This window comes from Anomaloglossus baeobatrachus, chromosome 3 (assembly GCF_048569485.1).
Source record: "Anomaloglossus baeobatrachus isolate aAnoBae1 chromosome 3, aAnoBae1.hap1, whole genome shotgun sequence".
Taxonomy (NCBI): Eukaryota; Metazoa; Chordata; class Amphibia; order Anura; family Aromobatidae; genus Anomaloglossus; species Anomaloglossus baeobatrachus.
This window is the reverse complement of record NC_134355.1, coordinates 493,239,433-493,252,782: the sequence shown is the minus strand read 5'-3', so window position 1 is coordinate 493,252,782 and position 13,350 is coordinate 493,239,433.

Below are 13,350 nucleotides of genomic sequence, written 5' to 3'. Positions count from 1 at the left end.
GATCGCTGCTCGTTACACACAGTGCTGGTTTGGTTTTTTATTGTTGCTCTCCCACTGATAAGCACACATCACTGTGTGTGACAGCGAGAGAGCAACAATCCTGAATGTGCAGGAAGCAGGAGCCGGTGTCTGACAGCCTGTGGTAAGCTGTAACCAAGGTAAACATCGGGTAACCAAGGTGGTTACCCGATATTTTCCTTCGTTACCAGCCTCCACAGCTCTCACGCTGCCAGTGCCGGCTCCTGCTCCCTGCACACGCTAAGTTAAGCGGTGTGAGCTGGTAACTAAGGTAAACATCGGGTAACCATACCCGATGTTTACCTTAGTTACCAGTGTCCGCAGCTTCCAGACGCCGTCTCCGTGCAAGCGCAGCGTCGCTTGCACGTCGCTGCTGGCTGGGGGCTGGTCACTGGTCGCTGGTGAGATCTGCCTGTTTGACAGCTCACCAGTGACCATGTAGCGATGCAGCAGCGATCCTGACCAGGTCAGATCGCTGGTCGGATCGCTGCTGCATCGCTAAAGTGTGAAGGTATCCTTAGACAAGACAGCCTAACAATGTGCAAATTAATCACAGTGGCTCATGCTGGTAAATTTGTCCCTTTTGTTTAACGATACACAGCCCTTGATAGACTCACTTTTCACCACATTTGTTAGGCTATATTTTTGCACAGGTGGACTAAGGTTTATGGCACACTTGGAATTATGGGTGCCTAAGAGAAATTCAAACCCGTCATTAGATACAAAGGAACTTTGAACACGAAAATTGATTTTAACCAGTTTTGGTGTCCCAACTTCTCCTATATTTTTGCACAGTTAGGCAAATATCTCATTTTAATCCATGGCCATTGTCAGCTAAGCTTCTCCCTTTCCCAGCAAGTCAGACACAATTTTTATGTGAGGCTAAAATGGTTATGTAAATCTTTCATGAATTAAGGTACAATCTGCCGCTGTTCAACCCCTAAGATTCCACTATAAAAGATTGATAGCAGCATTCTATTGGGTAAATCCGGATAGGGTGCTTATTCTTCCCCATCATTACTTACCCATAAAGTGAAGATTATGCTATTGTAGCGGGAAGCCTAATAAAGATGAGCTTCACAAGAGACTGCTAAATTGAAAATATACAGTACACACCAAAAGTTTGGACACACCTTCTCATTCAAAGAGTTTTTTTTTATTTTCATGACTCTGAAAATTGTAGATTCACATTGAAGGCATCAAAACTATGAATTAACACATATGGAATGAAATACTTATTAAAAAAGTGTTAAACAACTGATAATATGTCTTATATTCTAGGTTCTTTAAAGTAGCCACCTTTTGCTTTGACTACTGCTTTGCACACTCTTGGCATTCTCTTGATGAGCTTCAAGAGGTAGTCACCGGTTTTCACTTCACAGGTGTGCCCTATCAGGTTTAATAAGTGGGATTTCTTGCCTTATAAATGGGGTTGGGACCATCAGTTGTGTTGTGCAGAAGTCTTGTGGATACACAGCTGATAGTCCTACTGAATATACTGTTAGAATTTGTATTATGGCAAGAAAAAAGCAGCTAAGTAAGGAAAAACGAGTGGCCATCATTACTTTAAGAAATGAAGGTCAGTCCGAAAAATTGGGAAAACTTTGAAAGTGTCCCCAAGTGTAGTGGCAAAAACCATCAAACGCTACAAAGAAACTGGCTCACATGAAAGGAAGACCAAGAGTCACCTCTGCTGTGGAGGATACATTTATCTGAGTCACCAGCCTCAGAAATCGCAGGTTAACAGCAGCTCAGATTAGAGAACAGGTCAATGCCACACAGAGTTCTAGCAGCAGACACATCTCTAGAACAACTGTTAAGAGAAGATTTTGAGCACTAGGTCTTCATTGTAAAATAGCTGCTAGGAAACCACTGCTAAGGACAGGCAACAAACAGAAGAGACTGGTTTGGGCTAAAGAACACAAGTAATGGACATTAGACTAGTGGAAATCTGTGCTTTGATCTGATGAGTCGAAATTTGAAATATTTGGATCCAACCACTGTGCCTTTGTGTGACACCCTGGACTATCAGGTCGTCAAAGGGTATTGTGCAGTCTGTCCTTCTGCACGGTATACAAATCCTCCTTGGTTATGGATCCCTGTCATTTGGTGTTACTAAAAGCAGAGCCACTCAAAACCCTAGGAACACTCTGCACCACAACCACCAGACACACCATTGGGGGGCCTGAAGGAAATAGGGCCACCCACTTGGGGGGTTGGTAGAGGAGAGTGAGAGGTGTTAGAAGAAGGGATTGAGAGTGTGAAGTGTGAGGAGCAAGAGAGAGGAGGTCAGGAGCAGGGCTCCCTGTAATACTACGTGACAGACATTGGTCTGGGCCTGGTAGGAGCTGTAACCCCGGTCGCAGGGTATCATGTCAAGGGGCACGGATCTGCCGAGGAGGGCAGCCAGCGGCCTTGAGCCATCTCTGGGCAGGGGCCAGGGCACGACAGGGTGCGTGGACCCTAGGCCGGGAAGTTGCTTCACGCATCCCGGTAATTTACCTGACGAGGGTGATGTCTTCAAGATTCATCCTCCACCTGCTCCAAAATCGGGGTACTAGCACAACGAGGGGATAGGACTTTTCCAAGCATAGTCCAGAAAATCCCACGCGTGAATCCTGAGAGCAAGCTCACTCCGTTAGCCATATGGGTGAGCGGGACCCGACTAGTTCCACACTACAGGGTCCAAATAGTGAAGAAAGTGCCATGCAAAAGGTCACAGGCTAACAAGCAACACCAAGGGGCACGGATTCAAGTGTGCTCCCTCCCTGCTGCAGCGGTGCTCAGAATTCTGGTTTGCAAGTTGTCGGTGTCAGTATTCTTGGACTGAGTGAGTACGCAGAAAACCCTTTTCCTTCCCGAATGGCACCCCTTCTTTACCATCACCGGGCCCCAGGGCAAAACCCCTACCCACGGATGGGTTAAACACCTTGCTGCCATACCACCGCCACCGGGCGCTCCCAACAGCAGCGGTGGTACTCCATCTTACGACGCACCGTGGGTGGCGTCACGAAGTTCTAACTCCCCTTTACATATCCCCCTTTTATATTCGAGTGTACGCACGACCCCTTTCCGGGTCCGGAGACACCATGAGCCACCGCGGTTCCGGATCTGAGCGGCTCGGCCGCTGACACGGGGGTTGTACATTTATGAGACATAGAAAATGTGAACGGATGGACGCTACATGCCTGGTTACCACCGTTAAGCATGAAGGAGGAGGTGTGATGGTGTGGGGGTGCTTTGCTGGTGACACTGTTGGGGATTTATTTAAAATTGAAGGCATACTGAACCAGCATGGGTACCAAAGCATCTTGCAGCAGCATGCTTTTCCATCCGGTTTGCATTTAGTTGAACCATCATTCAGATTTCAACAGGACAATGACGCCAAACACACCTCCAGGCTGTGTATGGGCTATTTGACTAAGAAGGAGAGTCATGGGGTGCTACTCCAGATGACATGGCCTCCACAGTCACCAGACCTGAACCCCATCGAGATGGTTTGAAGTGAGCTGGACCGCAGAGTGAAGACAAAAGGGCCAACAAGTGCTAAGCATCTCTGGGAACTCCTTCAAGACTGTTGGAAGATCATTTCCAGTGATTACCTCTTGAAGCTCATCAAGAGAATGCCAAGAGTGTGCAAAGCAGTAATCAAAGCAAAAGGTGGATACTTTGAAGAACCTAGAGTATAAGACATGTTTTCAGTTGTTTCACACTTTATTGTTAAGTATTTCATTCCATATGTATTAATTCATAGTTTTGATGCCTTCAATGTGAATCTACAATTTTCAGTCATGAAAATAAAGAAAACTCTTTGAATGAGAAGGTGTGTCCAAACGTTTGGTCTGTACTGTACATCACTACTGAATTATTACTTTATGTTATGCAAGCTATCAAATGATTAAAGTTGCACGTACTTGAAGAGAAGCTAAAAAATGTGTAAAAAAATGGTAAAAAAAAAACCTCTAAAATTTTAAAAAATATTAACACTTAAGCATATTTGATATTACCACATTCATAGAAGCCCTATCTTTGAAAATATAATATAGTTTAACTTTACAGTAAATGCATTAAAGGAACAATAAAGTAAATACCAGAATTGCAATCAAAAAGTAATATATTCCGCAAAACAGTACAAATAAAAACTATAGCTCACATCACAAAAAAAACAATTCCTCATTCCCCATAAAACGTTATGGGTATTAGATATTAGATGACACAAGCCAAATGTTTTATGTAAGCATTGAGTTTTTTTTTCCCAAAACCAGCAAAATATATATATATAAAAAAAACTATTAAAACGTGCTATATTTTCAATGATATCGGCAAGGAGATTAATGTTAGTAGGTAAATTTCAGTACACAATACATTTCATGAAAAAAAATAACAATAGATTTTTTTTTTACATTTTAATACCGCCTAAAATTGTATTCCCATCTTATATTACATTACAAAATTTAATGAATTCAAAACAACAACCAATCTTGAAAAATAACCTTCCGTTGTACAGCTTTGTTGACAGAAGAAAATATGTATGACATTGAAGAAGGGAATAAAAGAACAAAAGTACAAAAATGAAAATTAGCATTGCTGGTAACGAGTTAATGGTCAAAATCTGAACATCTCGGTACAATAACATTTCACCTTCGCTACAAGTCGGTTTGTAAAATTTCTGATCTGCTAAATTTGACAATGTAACTGTAAGTGTTCTTACTGTAAAATAAAATCATCTATTACAGGTATAACAAAAGCCAATTGTGATATATAATGAAAAATCACAAACCTAAGGCTGCTGGCTGCATGGCACATAGAAATTGCCTATCCTCCACTGCTAACTCAATGCTAACTGCCTCTCTAAGTGATAGTGGCCCAAGTACAATGAATCAAATGCTTATGAAATAGGCTTCCACTGTCAAACAGCTGCATACAGGCCTAAGATTACCATGCAATAATGCCAAAAGTCGACTGAAGTGATGGAAGGCCTGACACCACTTAACTTTAGAGTAGATAAAATGTGCATTTTGAAGTGTTCAATAGTCTGAGAAACAAATCTTGCTTGGCAGATGCCAGTGGAATCTAAAAGCCAACAATTCTGCTGATTTCTTTGGGATATTTAACTCTGTAACAGAGTAATTGAGCTCCAGCTGATTAAAGACTAGAGATGAGCGAACCTGAGGTTTGGTTTTTGAACCGAACACCAAATTTAAAATTCAAGGTTCGAGGATTTCATGTTTTGCGTGTGCACACAACTTATACGAGCAATGATGTGCTCAGGTACGTTTGGTGCTCAGCCCTGGGCAATCAGCTTGCAATGTTTGAACGGCGCACACTGGGGATAACAGCAGCGTGCTCGGATGTAGTGTGCAACAAAAAAAAAAAGAGTTTAAAAAAGCCCGACCACAGAAGTGATCCACTTATGGCTGGCTTTTTTTTGGGTGGAGACTTAAACTGCCAATCAGTGACTGTATCCAGGGTTCAGGTCAAGCTCGAGCTTCTGGAACTAGGCTCATTTGCTGCCGGCGAACCAAACTTCGACAGAACCACTAATCTCTAATAAAGTCTTGTGGTACTCATGAGTAGAGATGAGCGAACCGGTCGCGGTTCGGCTCGAGGTTGGTTCGCCGAACGGACCTCCCGTTCGAGTTCGGTTCGTCGAACGTTCGACGAACCGAACTCGAACTACATAGGAAACAATGGCAGGCAATCACAAACACAGAAAAACACCTAGAAAACACCCTCAAAGGTGTCCTAAAGGTGACAAACAACTCAAACACATTGGAAAGTGACAAGGACATATACTCATGCGAAAACAAAACAGCTGGACAAGGAAAAAGAGGAGGACACACAGATATAGGCATGGCACGCCCTTCTAAAATCATGTAAAACACCGCAAGGTGACTCCAAGCGGAGTCTCCCTTTTTTCCAAAAATTGGGCCACACACACACCCACCCCTTCAGTGGTAGCAGTTGTGCCCTAGTTGTACACTTCACAGCTACATTTGCATCAAGCACATTCAAAAATACGCCATTCTTATCCGTCCCCAGGATGACACCGGGGTAGGTAGCAAAGTCTTTCCTGATCCCAGCTCTGTTCATCTTGGCTTCTTTTAAAAACAATGTAAGCAAGGGTTACTCCAAGCGGAGTCTCCCTTTTTTCCAAAAATTGGGCCCCACACACACCCACCCCTTCAGTGGCAGCAGTTGTGCCCTAGTTGTACACTTCACAGCTAGATTTGCATCAAGCACATTCAAAAATACGTCATTCTTATCCGTCCCCAGGATGACACCGGGGTAGGTAGCAAAGTCTTTCCTGATCCCAGCTCTGTTCATCTTGGCTTCTTTTAAAAACACAGCAAGCAAGGGTTACTCCAAGCGGAGTCTCCCTTTTTTTCCAAAAATTGGGCCCCACACACCCACCCCATCAGTGGCAGCAGTTGTGCCCCAGTTGTACACTTCACAGCTAGATTTGCATCAAGCACATTCAAAAATACGTCATTCTTATCCGTCCTCAGGATGACACCGGGGTAGGTAGCAAAGTCTTTCCTGATCCCAGCTCTGTTCATCTTGGCTTCTTTTAAAAACACAGCAAGCAAGGGTTACTCCAAGCGGAGTCTCCCTTTTTTTCCAAAAATTGGGCCCCACACACCCACCCATTCAGTGGCAGCAGTTGTGCCCTAGTTGTACACTTCACAGCTACATTTGCATCAAGCACATTCAAAAATACGCCATTCTTATCCGTCCCCAGGATGACACCGGGGTAGGTAGCAAAGTCTTTCCTGATCCCAGCTCTGTTCATCTTGGCTTCTTTTAAAAACACATCAAGCAAGGGTTACTCCAAGCGGAGTCTCCCTTTTTTTCCAAAAATTGGGCCCCACACACCCACCCATTCAGTGGCAGCAGTTGTGCCCCAGTTGTACACTTCACAGCTAGATTTGCATCAAGCACATTCAAAAATACGTCATTCTTATCCGTCCCCAGGATGACACCGGGGTAGGTAGCAAAGTCTTTCCTGATCCCAGCTCTGTTCATCTTGGCTTCTTTTAAAAACACATCAAGCAAGGGTTACTCCAAGCGGAGTCTCCCTTTTTTCCAAAAATTGGGCCCCACACACACCCACCCCTTCAGTGGCAGCAGTTGTGCCCCAGTTGTACACTTCACAGCTAGATTTGCATCAAGCACATTCAAAAATACGCCATTCTTATCCATCCCCAGGATGACACCGGGGTAGGTAGCAAAGTCTTTGCTGACCCATGACTTGTTCATCTTGGCTTCTTTTAAAAACAATGTAAGCAAGGGTTACTCCAAGTGGAGTCTCCCTTTTTTCCAAAAATTGGGCCCCACACACACCCACCCCTTCAGTGGCAGCAGTTGTGCCCTAGTTGTACACTTCACAGCTACATTTGCATCAAGCACATTCAAAAATACGCCATTCTTATCCGTCCCCAGGATGACACCGGGGTAGGTAGCAAAGTCTTTCCTGATCCCAGCTCTGTTCATCTTGGCTTCTTTTAAAAACACATCAAGCAAGGGTTACTCCAAGCGGAGTCTCCCTTTTTTCCAAAAATTGGGCCCCACACACACCCACCCCTTCAGTGGCAGCAGTTGTGCCCTAGTTGTACACTTCACAGCTACATTTGCATCAAGCACATTCAAAAATACGCCATTCTTATCCGTCCCCAGGATGACACCGGGGTAGGTAGCAAAGTCTTTCCTGATCCCAGCTCTGTTCATCTTGGCTTCTTTTAAAAACACATCAAGCAAGGGTTACTCCAAGCGGAGTCTCCCTTTTTTTCCAAAAATTGGGCCCCACACACCCACCCATTCAGTGGCAGCAGTTGTGCCCCAGTTGTACACTTCACAGCTAGATTTGCATCAAGCACATTCAAAAATACGTCATTCTTATCCGTCCCCAGGATGACACCGGGGTAGGTAGCAAAGTCTTTTCTGATCCCAGCTCTGTTCATCTTGGCTTCTTTTAAAAACACAGCAAGCAAGGGTTACTCCAAGCGGAGTCTCCCTTTTTTTCCAAAAATTGGGCCCCACACACCCACCCATTCAGTGGCAGCAGTTGTGCCCCAGTTGTACACTTCACAGCTAGATTTGCATCAAGCACATTCAAAAATACGCCATAATTAACCGTCCCCAGGATGACACCAGGGTAGGTAGCAAAGTCTTTCCTGATCCCAGCTCTGTTCATCTTGGCTTCTTTTAAAAACAATGTAAGCAAGGGTTACTCCAAGCGGAGTCTCCCTTTTTTTCCAAAAATTGGGCCCCACACACCCACCCATTCAGTGGCAGCACTTGTGCCCTAGTTGCAAACAGGATGTTTTGATTTGCATCAAGCACATTCCAAATCAACAAGCATTTACTCTCCCCAGGATGACACAGGGGTAGTAAATTCTTTCTGGATCCATGACTTGTTCATTTTGATGAACGTCAGTCTGTCCACATTGTCACTGGACAGACGCGTGCGCTTATCTGTCAGCGCACACCCAGCAGCACTGAATACACGTTCAGAGACAACGCTGGCAGCTGGACACGACAAAATCTCCAAGGCGTAAGTTGCGAGCTCTGGCCATTTTTCTAGGTTTGAAGCCCAAAAGGAGCAAGGCTCCAGTTGCACAGTCATGGCATCGATGTTCATTTGGAGATACTCCTGTATCATCCTCTCCAGCCGTTGACTATGTGTCAGACTTGTTGTCTCTGGTGGCCTTGCAAAAGAGGGTCTAAAAAAATTATGAAAAGATTCCATAAAATTGCTGTTACCGGCACCAGATACGGTCCTACTGGTACGGGTAGACTGTTGAAGATGACGAGACCGTCCCATGTTTGTCAAGTTACAACTGGGAGATTCACTCCCTGCACCTGCACGGTTGTTTGGTGGAAAAGCCGAGCTAAGATCTAGTAACAGCTTCTGCTGATACTCCTGCATACGTGCGTCCCTTTCTATGGCTGGAATTATGTCACAAAATTTGGACTTGTACCGGGGATCTAATAGTGTGGCAATCCAGTAGTCATCATCACTTCTAATTTTGACAATACGACTGTCATGTTGGAGGTAGTGCAACAAAAAGGCACTCATGTGTCTTGCGCAGCCATGCGGACCAAGTCCACGCTGTGTTTGTGGCATAGAGGTGATACCCGTTCTTTCTTCCTCTGACATCTGACCCCAACCTCTTTCAACTGAAATTTGACCAAGGTCTCCCTCATCCGCTGAGTCTTCCATGTCCATGGACAGTTCGTCCTCCATTTCTTCATGTTCTCCTGCACCTTGCTCAACATTTCGCCTGCTACTATGCGCCCTTGTCGATCCCTGTCCCCCTTGGTCCCATGCCTGCTGCGTTGGTGATGATGAACGTCTGGACCTTGGTGATGTTGTTGTCCCTTGCGCATATGAATCCTCCTGTAGTTCCTCCCCTTCATGTTGTCCCACCCCCTGACTCCGAATAGTGTTTAGCGTGTGCTCCAGCATGTAAATGACTGGAATCGTCATGCTGATAATGGCATTGTCAGCGCTAAACATATTCGTCGCCATGTCGAAACTGTGCAGAAGGGTGCATAGGTCCTTGATCTGAGACCACTCCATCAGGGTGATCTGCCCCACCTCTGCATCTCGTTGGCCCAGGCTATACGTCATGACGTATTGCACCAGGGCTCTGCGGTGCTGCCACAGTCGCTGTAACATGTGGAGAGTTGAATTCCAGCGTGTCGCCACATCGCATTTCAGGCGATGAACCGGCAGGCCGAAAGACTTCTGGAGCGATGCAAGTCGCTCAGCTGCGGCGCTTGAACGGCGGAAGTGAGCAGACAGTTTTCGTGCCCTGTTCAGAAGGCCATCTAGGCCGGGATAGTGTGTTAAAAATTGCTGCACGACAAGGTTCAACACGTGAGCCATACAAGGTACGTGTGTCACCTTGCCCAGGCGAAGGGCCGCACCCAGGTTTGCAGCATTGTCGCACACGGCCTTACCAGGCTGCAGGTTGAGTGGAGACAACCATTTATTAAACTCGGACCGCAGAGCTGACCACAACTCCTCAGCTGTGTGACTCTTATTACCAAGACATGTCAAGCTAAAGACCGCCTGATGCCGTTGCGCTCTGCTGCCAGCATAGTAATGAGGGGTGCGTGATTCCTTCTGCGCAGTGAGAACGCTGGTGGCCTGACCAGGCAGGCTTGGGGCGGAGGTGGAGGACCCAGATGAGGTGGAGGATGCAGAAGCAGTGGCGGAACTTGGACAGACAGAGGATTGACACACAAGTCGTGGGGACGGCAAGACTTGTGCAGCAGACCCTTCACCATCTATCACCATAGTTACCCAGTGCCCAGTCAGTGACATGTAACGTCCCTGTCCATGCTTACTGGTCCAAGTATCGGTGGTGAAATGCACCCGTTCACACACAGAGTTTCTCAAGGAAGCGGTGATGTTGTGTGCGACATGCTGGTGTAGCGCGGGCACACCTTTCTTAGAGAAGTAGTGGCGACTAGGCATCTGGTACTGGGGCACAGCGACAGACATAAGGTCTCTAAAATCCTGTGTGTCCACTAGGCGGAAAGGCAGCATTTCGGTAGCCAACAGCTTACAGAGGGATAGAGTCAACCTCTTAGCTTTGTCATGGGTCGGAGGAAGTGGCCTTTTATTTGACCACATCTGAGGGACAGAGATCTGGCTGCTGTGTGTAGACGGTGTTGAGTAGGGTGTCCCTGGAAAAATGCAGGTTTGTGAGGAAAGTGCAGGCGGAGACATGATGTTGCCTTCATCCAACGTTGGTGCTATCGATGTCTGAGAGAGCTGTACACACTCACTTGTTTCCCCTTCCAAACCAACTGACGACCTTACAAGCAAACTGCCTTTTGCGGTTACAGTGGTGGAAGTTTTGCGTGGAAAAACAGGTGTGACAGCTGTCCCCACAGTCCTAGAAGATGAAGAGCGCGCGGATGCACTGGAAGGGGCGGGCGGTGGATGGTTCGCTCCGCTAGGCCGCATTGCAGCATGGTGAGCTTCCCACCGGGACTTATGATATTTAGTCAGTTGTCAAACTGCTGAGGTTTTGACCTCTACTAACAGAATCATGACAAATGTTACATATCACATGAGTTGGGCGATCTTTTTCGATGTGAAAAAAGGACCAGGCTAGGCAAGGCTTAGAGGCCATGCGACCTGTTGATCCACCCCGAATAATGCTCATAGGCAGAGTGGTGGCTGAGGATGCAGTTGTAGACGTGCTACCAGTGCTCCGACTCTGTCCAGGAAGGCGCAAGGTAACTTCGTCGTCGGTTGCATCCTCCTCCACCGCCTCTGTTGACCTCCTCGAGTGCCTGACTGGGGGTTGACAGTAGGTGGGATCTAGAACGTCATCATCAATTGTTGTGTTTGCACTCCCCTCCCCCTCAGACCGAGCCTCTTCTTGCCCTGACCGAATATTTAAGTTGTCATCCCAATCGGGTATCTGCGTCTCATCTTCATCAGTATGTTCCTCATTGTCTATAACCACAGGTGTTACAGTTTGTGAAAAAGGGTCAACATTATGCTCAGAAACTTGGTCCTCACGGCCTGAATCAGAGTCACAAAGGTTCTGGGCATCACTGCAGACCATTTCCTGTTCTGTACTCACTGTAGCTTGGGAGCAGACCTCTGATTCCCAGGTTATAGTGTGACTGAACAGCTCTGCAGACTCAGCCATCTCAGTTCCACCATACTGTGCAGGGCTGATGGAGACTTCAGAGCTGGGAGAAATCAAGTGTGATTGGGATGACAACTCAGAGGACTGGTGTTTTTTGGATGCGGTACTTGAAGTGGCTGAGAGGGCACTTGTTGGACCACTTGAGATCCATTCAAGCATTTTCCTTTTTTGCCCATCATCTACCTTTGTTCCTCTTGTTCGTGTCCGTAAAAAAGGGAGCACATCGGATTGTCCACAATAAGTAGTAGACATCTTACTTTTGCTAGTAGATGGTCTATCTGCAGCAGATGATAATGGAGCTTTGCCACCTTCCCCACTGACAAAACCTTTTTTGCCTTTTCCACCACGCCTCTTCCCCTTTCCACCAGCATCTGTCATTTTGCCACTCATGTTGATTGGGACAAGATTGTGGACTGAAAATGTGGTAGTAAAAATTGAGAGGTGGTGAAGATTGCAGTGGTGGTCTAGCTTTATTAACAGCAGAATAATAAAGAATAAATATCCCTGACAATGTAACTTAGTTATAATTAGTTGGAGTGTGCAACGCAGGCAGACGTGCTGCAAATGTCTTGGCACTAGTGGGACTAAAGCAAAGTCCAATAGCCACGTATAGGATGCCACTAGGTACACTGAGTGTTTGCTAGTATAATGGCTTAGTTATAATTAGTTGGAGTGTGCAACGCAGGCAGATGCGCTCTGCAAATGTCTTGGCACTAGTGGGACTATAGCAAAGTCCAATAGCCACGTATAGGATGCCACTAGGTACACTAAGTGTTTGCTAGTATAATGGCTTAGTTATAATTAGTTGGAGTGTGCAACGCAGGCAGATGCGCTCTGCAAATGTCTTGGCACTAGTGGGACTATAGCAAAGTCCAATAGCCACGTATAGGATGCCACTAGGTACACTGAGTGTGTGCTAGTATAATGGCTTAGTTATAATTAGTTGGAGTGTGCAACGCAGGCAGATGCGCTCTGCAAATGTCTTGGCACTAGTGGGACTATAGCAAAGTCCAATAGCCACGTATAGGATGCCACTAGGTACACTGAGTGTGTGCTAGTATAATGGCTTAGTTATAATTAGTTGGAGTGTGCAACGCAGGCAGATGCGCTCTGCAAATGTCTTGGCACTAGTGGGACTATAGCAAAGTCCAATAGCCACGTATAGGATGCCACTAGGTACACTGAGTGTGTGCTAGTATAATGGCTTAGTTATAATTAGTTGGAGTGTGCAACGCAGGCAGATGCGTTCTGCAAATGTCTTGGCACTAGTGGGACTAAAGCAAAGTCCAATAGCCACGTATAGGATGCCACTAGGTACACTAAGTGTTTGCTAGTATAATGGCTTAGTTATAATTAGTTGGAGTGTGCAACGCAGGCAGATGCGCTCTGCAAATGTCTTGGCACTAGTGGGACTATAGCAAAGTCCAATAGCCACGTATAGGATGCCACTAGGTACACTGAGTGTGTGCTAGTATAATGGCTTAGTTATAATTAGTTGGAGTGTGCAACGCAGGCAGATGCGCTCTGCAAATGTCTTGGCACTAGTGGGACTATAGCAAAGTCCAATAGCCACGTATAGGATGCCACTAGGTACACTGAGTGTGTGCTAGTATAATGGCTTAGTTATAATTAGTTGGAGTGTTCAACGCAGGCA